The sequence below is a fragment of the Anoplopoma fimbria genome, chromosome 18 (assembly GCF_027596085.1).
Source record: "Anoplopoma fimbria isolate UVic2021 breed Golden Eagle Sablefish chromosome 18, Afim_UVic_2022, whole genome shotgun sequence".
NCBI classification, from domain to species: domain Eukaryota; kingdom Metazoa; phylum Chordata; class Actinopteri; order Perciformes; family Anoplopomatidae; genus Anoplopoma; species Anoplopoma fimbria.
Window position 1 is genome coordinate 5,270,580 of NC_072466.1, and position 8,677 is coordinate 5,279,256.

The window sequence follows — 8,677 nt, forward strand, 5'->3', positions numbered from 1 at the left end:
TCACATGAGCTCCTCCTGCTTTGACATTTCAAATTGACTGCCGTGAATAAGGTGCATGTCCTGCTTTTAAAACCCACAATCCCCATCACCTGTGTGTGGTAAAATAAACATAGAGCTTCATTATCTGGAAAGACGTTGCCTACTGGCCAAACAATGATTCATTATTCATTTCTAGTAGACTGGATTGTGCAGGCTTATACATAAAACACTTGTGTCAACTTTAGCATGCACAGCTCATGCTACAACAACAAAAGATACACTGAAAGTATCCCATTTGCCCTTCACACATAACTATTACATACACCTGCCCCTGAAGAGCTCACCCATCCATCTAGTGATCTTTCTCGGCCTTACAGCCTGAGATCAAGGCCGCCTCTCACCCAGACGCACACATCATCATCAAGGCTCCATCACCAGCTTGGAATTTGTGTTTACCAACCTTGGGATGAGGTACACACGCGTGTGCACCAGTGTTACATGCTGTAAACTCATGCAATTCTCAACGGGATACCTCGGGATGGATGAGGATCGATGCGCTGTGATAGTGAAGGAAATGCTGATTACAGAGAGGTTTTGAGTCAGAAGCAGAACAAAGTGACAGCGAAAGGCACATGCATGGTTTGGATTATGAGCTTTCTTCTCAGCTTAATTTGATTTAAATGTCACACAGCATGATGGAAAGCTAGTATTTTTGATTTCATGAAACGGAGAGAATGACGAGCTGTTGCATATTTTTATTACTTTGGATCATAACGTTGTTTTTTAATATTTTTGTTCATCGTTTGAAAATATAATAATTTCGGTGGCTGAATATATTTCACGGTGATACAGACTGACATGTTGCCAATACCTAGTTTTGTCTAGCGGTGTGCTTCTAAAAGGGATTCACTGCCTGCATCAGCCTCCATTAAATCCATGCCAGCATACCCACCGTGACCTAGCACTAACCTTCTGTTGAATTCGAAAACAGTCAAAAAACATTAAAGCAACATTTTTTTTTCTCTATTATGAAAAAGGATGTCCTTGGCTTATCAGGATGTCAAGTAAAACACAGAGCAAGTTGGCTTTACTCACACTGTGTTTTCAAACTTGGGATGTAGCAACCTTTTGTCCCATTTGTTCAGAGATTGAATTGCATTTGTGAGCGATCCCTTTCTTTTAAAGGAACACAAGCATGCACCGGCGTACGCACCGTGCGTGAGGGAGTTTTTTGTGTAATTGAAAATGGGTTTGCGTTCAATAGATGGAATTCCATCTTCCTCCCTTCAGTTCCATCACCGGGGTGGAGCAGGTCTCACTGTGGCTGCCCTTTTTAAGACTTATTGATAACAGAACATGTTTCTTATATTCGGTATTTATGAAACACCTCCTGAAGGTGATTTCTAAGGCAGCGTCTCTCCTCTTAAAGGTGAAGCATAACAGGAAAGATGGGTGAACATGTGAATCATGGAAGCCATGAACAAATGATGTTGTTTGCAAATAAAACTGTTCTCCATGGGCAGATTTCTGTTGTATTTTCCATGGATGCACATGCATGGGCCTTTGAGAGGTTGGAGTGCTGTGTGTTAAATCCTGTGCATGCTCAGGGTACACACCTGGTGCCAAATGACGGGACATCAAAGCACAACAGCCAAAAAGGTGACCAGTCTTTTATTTTTATTTTTTTTATGTGCCGCTTTTCTGCCCTGTCCTCTCCAGCCAGCTGAGCCACTCAGGCTCTGAGTTTGAACAGTATGTGAAGCCTGACAGGGACAAGGCACCATGCGATGAACATGAAAGGCTCAACAAACACCCAGCCACTGACGCACACACACACTTATTCACTCAGGCAAACATAGGCAAACACACACACTTTTTCTTTTATGTGTCTGCCTCTCACAATTTTATTCCTCTGTTATGTTCAAAAAAGGCAAAAAAAACACAACAATTCACCCCCCCCAATGCTCTGCACTTCTCAATCGCCCTCACAATCCCATTCATCTCAATAATGGAGAAGAGGAAAGTGCCAGTCCCAGATTGTCTCTGGCACTTCGACCACCTTGCATTCTTGAAGGTGCCAACCAATCAGTCTCTCTGACAAAATTCATGAAGGTTCTACTTTTAAAGAGGGGGAGGAAGAAAGGTCATGTTTGAATAATGAATCGGTGCGGGAAATGAACTACAGCCCCAGGTGTCTGTCTGAGTTTTTGCAAATGTTCCTCAGGTGCGGCGAGGCAGTGACCACAGGTTCAATGTCTGCGAGAGACACTCGAGGAGAGACGAGCTAAACTTTCCATCGAAGAGAGTAAATTGCTCAAACAAGTAACAAGGGAGAGAGTCTGAATGGATAAAAAAAACACATTGCTAGCTTTAAAAAATGCATTATTTAGGCCTTGTCAAGGCCTAAATACATGCGTAATAAAAAAAAAGAAATAGAGAGTAGAGATAGAACAGAGAGCGATGGCAATGACGATGATGAGGAGGAGGATGACGGTGATATTATGGCATTGTTCACTGGTATTAGTAGAAGGTCAGACACTGTCCTGGCAAAAAAAAAAAGAAAAGCCATTATCTGGAGGGGTGAGATGGTCCACGGGGGCTCGGGGCTCATCAGTGTAAAGAACAGAGAGGCTGCAGACGACAGATACAGTAGGCAGGCCGAGGCGTCCCAAGATGGCCATAACAACCAACAGAGGTGGAGATAGGTGCCATTAGGAATGGGCAGAGCTATCTGGCATCGTCTTTTCTGTTGCAGACCGAGACAATGCGATTAATTTAGTGCTGTGTTATAGATTGTTCCTTAAAGTCTTCTATTTAAGCTGCAGTGGGTTGAAAAATCATTTTTTTGTCTGAATGTGCAGCCATGTATGCAGCCTTGAACAAAATATCCTAACCATCAGTGTTGTGATCATATCGGCCACAAGAAGAATCATTTTTATATACAATATTTTGACATTGTGTATTTTTAAAGAGGACACTCTAGTGCATCCATGCTTTATTGATTGTTACATGAAGATTTGTTGCTAAATTCCTCTTTAGTAAAAACTGGTATGTAGCAGTGAGGCTTTAAAGCTGCATTAAAATATATTTTGGCCACTTGGGGGCAGTGCAACAAGCTTCAAACACTCGTGTTAACACCTTACTAAGTTGATATGGCAAGCATGTTAGCAGACAGTTGGTTATACAGGTGCATCTCAATAAATTAGAATATCATGGAAAAGTTCGTTTATTTCGATAATTCAATTCAAAAAGTGAAACTCATATATTATATAGATTCATTACACACAGAGTGAAATATTTGAAGCGTTTATTTCTTTTAATTTTGATAATTATGGCTTACAGCTAATGAAAACCCAAAATTCAGTATCTCAGAAAATTAGAATATTACATAAGACCAATAATACAAAGGATTTTTAAAACAGAAATGTCAGCCTACTGAAAAGTATGTTCATATATATATGCACTCAATACTTGGTCGGGGCTCCTTTTGCATGAATTACTGCATCAATGCGGCGTGGCATGGAGGCGATCAGCCTGTGGCACTGCTGAGGTGTTATGGAAGCCCAGGTTGCTTTGATAGTGGCCTTCAGCTCGTCTGCATTGTTGGGTCTGGTGTCTCTCATCTTCCTCTTGACAATACCCCATAGATTCTCTATGGGGTTCAGGTCAAGCGAGTTTGCTGGCCAATCAAGCAGAGTGATACCATGGTCATTAAACCAGGTATTGGTACTTTTGGCAGTGTGGGCAGGTGCCAAGTCCTGCTGGAAAATGAAATCAGCATCTCCATAAAGCTTGTCAGGGAAGAAGCATAAAGTGCTCAAAAATTTCCTGGTAGATGGCTGCGTTGACTTAGGACTTGATAAAACACAGTGGACCAACACCAGCAGATGACATGGCTCCCCAAATCATCACTGACTGTGGAAACTTCACACTGGACTTCAAGCATCTTGGATTATGTGCCTCTCCACTCTTCCTCCAGACTCTGGGACCTTGATTTCCAAATGAAATGCAAAATTTACTTTCATCGGAAAAGAGGACCACTTTGGACCACTGAGCAACAGTCCAGTCCTTTTTCTCCTTAGCCCAGGTAAGACACTTCTGACGTTGTCTCTGGTTCAGGAGTGGCTTGACACGAGGAATGCAACAGTTGTAGCCCGAGTCCTGGATACGTCTGTGCGTGGTGGCTCTTGATGCACTGACTCCAGCCTCAGTCCACTCCTTGTGAATCTCCCCCAAATTCTTGAATGGCCGTTGCTTCACAATCCTCTCAAGGCTGCAGTTATCCCTGTTGCTTGTGCACCTTTTTCTACCACACTTTTTCCTTCCACTCAACTTTCTATGAATACGCTTGGATACAGCACTACAGCCAGCGTCTTTAGCAATGACCTTTTGTGGCTTACCCTCCTTGTGGAGGGTGTCAATGACTGTCTTCTGGACAACTGTCAAGTCAGCAGTCTTCCCCATGATTGTGTAGCCTACTGAACCAGCCTTAGAGACCATTTAAAGGTTCAGGAAACCTTTGCAGGTGTTTTGAGTTAATTAGCTGATTAGAGTGGGACATCGTGAGTCTACAATATTGAACTTTTTCACAATATTCTAATTTTCTGAGATACTGAATTTTGGGTTTTCATTAGCTGTAAGCCATAATCATCAAAATTAAAAGAAATAAACGCTTGAAATATTTCACTCTGTGTGTAATGAATCTATATAATATATGAGTTTCACTTTTTGAATTGAATTATCGAAATAAACGAACTTTTCCATGATATTCTAATTTATTGAGATGCCCCTGTATATACAGTACATCCAATAGGCCCATAAAAATGATTAGCTCTCAATTGGAAATGTTTTTTGCCATATGTCAAATGCAATTTACATATTCACTGTTCTTTTAGCTTTGGTCTGGTCTCGAACAACTCCTGAAAATAACATGTGGTTCTTAAGCAGCTAAATGCTTGTTAACTTTGTAAGTCTGGGCTTTAGGCATACAGTATGTTTATCAGAGCTGGAAACAACCACATGCTGGGTCTGGAAATTAAGTGAGAGCATCGAGAGTGTAAATATCAAAGGGGCAACTGGTGCAGCTCCACAGGGGCCCAAAAATTGCCTTCCGACTGTGTCCAAGTACCACATTGGATGCTCTCTGTTCACACTGACTCCCTGATTGACTACCTCATATATGTTGGAAAATGTTCATCTATACTTTAGTGTCTACTGTGTCTGTGAGAACGTTTGGCCGCTGAGACCAGGGCAGCATTTTGGATTAACATTAATAAATTTGGCGCTTTGGCTGGTGTCCGTGGTGCTGATCAATGGCTGGTTTGCACGGTGAGCAATTATATGCTTTGCAATTGTCTGGAGTGGTTGTGTGTATCCGTTTGTGTGTGTGCATACGAGTGTAGGCTTCTGTTTTGCACTGTGGCCAATCACAGTTATGTTATGCTGCTGAGTGAGTGTGAACGAAAAAATGAACGTGGTAAAAGACAAAATGAACTGAAAGACGCTAAAAACGCTTCATGGAAATGAGGAAAACTGCAGAATTTGGTCATATTTTTCTTTCGGTTTGTCACGAATCATGACAACTTTCAAGTTACAGGGAGTCATTTGATTCATTGTTAAAGTAGAAGTATGGGTTAGTGCAGCTTTAAAGTCAGATGTTTGCATCACCTTCATTCTCTACTCTAGATTCAACCATGAGTCACAAAGGTCCCATGATGCATCTCGCTTAACTATTTATCATTACATTATGTTGGTGTTTAATAAACTGCACACACTTGAGGAGCATAAGTATGAAAATAGTTTAATCAGCAATCTGCAGAATCGAGTGGTGGCCTCCAGTGGACAAGAGCATCTGCTGAGGAGTGAGTGATTCTCCACATAAAAATGAATAAAAATATAAACAGGGACAGGGGAAAAATGTGTATGTGGGGACGACTTCAGGCTCAGGCCAGGATATCATTTACACACTGACAGGAGATATATATATTGTGTGCATTTACTATCTGTTTGATCACGCTGAGGCTGGCGCTTTTGCAGGTGAGAATAACAGTTTACAACACTTGCTGCACACTTAGGGTTTCCACAAAGTTGCAGACGAACTCATCAGCTATTTGACTTTAACTGCTTGCCTTTGCATGATCCTGTACAGAGGTATCAGGGTATTAAAGTAGAATGATGCAATTTTATGTGCAAACCTCCCCTGTAAGTGAAGGCAGGATGGAGTTCTGCTTTTAAGGCTTGAACCTGCTCTCTGGTGATACTGCATTCAGCAAGACAAGACTACAGCTCATCCTAATTATTTCTAACTGATGGGCCAATCCATCAAGAGAGACAGTCTGAAAGAGGGAAGGCAGGAGGAGGAGTAGATGGAGGGAAACAGGGAAGGACTGTAAGAGCTCATGCTGAGGCTCAAGCGCTCTTCCTGGATCTCTCCTTTCTCTGTTTTTATTCCTCTTGTTCTTTTTTTAATCTTTCCCCTTTCACATCTCTTATTGCTTTCTCACTTTCCAACATCGTCGCCTCGTGCTCTCGGCAGGAAAACACACCCCTATTTTGTGTTAAAGTACGACGTATACGGCAAGGTGCAGGGTAAGTCGATAACACAAACACATGAGGTAGTCATCGGCATAGTTTATAATGCACAAGGAAGCGATCTTCTGTCGGAATGAGTCGATGTGAATTCAGAGAACCTATTTAGCTTTATCCCTCATGTGAGGATTCCATGACAAATGTCCACAGTCCAGGCACATTGGGTCATTAAATTCAGATTTATAAGATTGATATCAATACTTATCAAAACACTAACGCCCCCTCACGCCATCAAAGGCCCTAGGCGCCTATTCTCCCCTCATGAAGAGAGAGACGAATGGACCCGGAGCATGGACAAAAGCGAGAGAAGGGGATGGATTGAGAGAAAAAAATGTCCTCAGCCACGGCTACGGAGTGCGATTCACCATCGCGGCATTAGCTGACGTTCCCTGATAACAATGGTAAGGGATTAATCAGTATTCCATGCATAGCTCAGGGCTGCACTAGTCCTCTATCACAGCAGAAACTGCGGCCTCTTCTAAAGGTAAGGTTAAAATGGAGATTACGCTTTGTTCCTGCTCACCTCCTCTAATGAACCTTATCTCCCCTCACTACCCATCTCTTCATTCTGTTTCGCTCACACAGAATAACACACCTCCTGCCCCCTTTTCCCCTCTCTGGAGGAAAACAGAGAAAAGCTCTTTGTTTTCTGTGTCTCTTTTTAAGTGCAATGGGCCAGTCACCCTGTTGTCTCCTTCGTTTCCGCTTTCAGTCATTCACATTGAAGCGTTAACACTTTTCCGCTGCTTAAAGGCTTTCCTGTCCAATGTCTAAACAATGTGTGAAAATTCCCTGGCCATGGACTCATTGGCTCATAATGCTTATGAATTACTTAATGCTTTCATACTAAAAGCTAAAGTAAAATTAATTGCTGCAAACCAGTAAACAGTAATGTCTACAATTGAGAAGAAAATCTATTCAATCTGACTCATTTAAACACTTATTGCGAGTCCAATGCTATCCGTCTCATATGCAAAGCAACAAACCAATTTGTGTGCTAAATGACTGCAGATGTTATAGAAAATGACACAACAAACACCTTAAGGTAGAAAAATAATTTGCTCATGTTTGAAAGCATGTGGCGCCAATTTAACCTTGAACGTTTCTTAGAATTGGGAGTTGGATCAACCTATTTAAAATGTAGCTTTAATAGATTTACTTATAAACTAAATCAGTAAACTAATGCTAACAGCTAATTATTAAGTATAAATTATTTGTTACAAAATCTTGACTGGCCAACCGAACCTACCGCCAACTAAAGTTAGTTTGCTAGCATTGTACCTGTTAAATAGAAACGGTTGTGATATTTGACCTGACATTTGATCAAAATGCTCTTTAATAATGATGCACTCTGGGAAGACTTAAAATTACATTTACCAAAAGTAACAAGTTACCTCAAATAGGAAAAAAACACATGCTAATAATAGCAGGCAAAAACAATATAGTTTCAGCTAGGTTAGCATACTTGTATGTTCCCACTCATCACTACAATGCAAATTAAGTTTCTCTACATATACATTTACAAAAGATTGGAAATGAAGTATATACCCTTTTGAAAGGTATGCTACAGTTTGTGATGCTACAGTGGTTTTCTGTTCACCTCTGGTCACATCAAGACAATTTAAATTTGAATACAGATATATATATATAATAAATACGTTTGTTCATTTGTTCCCTCTTGTTTTCACCTGTGACCTTCACACGATGCTAAACAGCAGCATCCTTTACACCTGAGCAGAAAATAAGTACCATGGTGCTGGCACATCACGCCACTCAACCTGAAGAGCTTCAGAGAGCTGTTTCCACATGAAGGTGGCATGTTTCAGCTCTGTGATGCTCTCAACCATCAACAGGCTGAAGAGGAGATGCAATGAATCACACCATCACTTCAGTATTCAGTATATGTAAATACTCTTCCCCCGCTTCCCTCACACAAATTTGTAACATTGATGAGGCAGGATTCAACCTGGCAAAGTCAAAATAAAACACTCACAAGAGATGTAAGAGGGGTAATTTGACAGGGTGCTCAAATATTAGAGCATGTTGTAATTTCCCCAAATTTCTATCATTGGGCTCCACAGTACAAAAACATTTTCATGCCTTTTTGGAG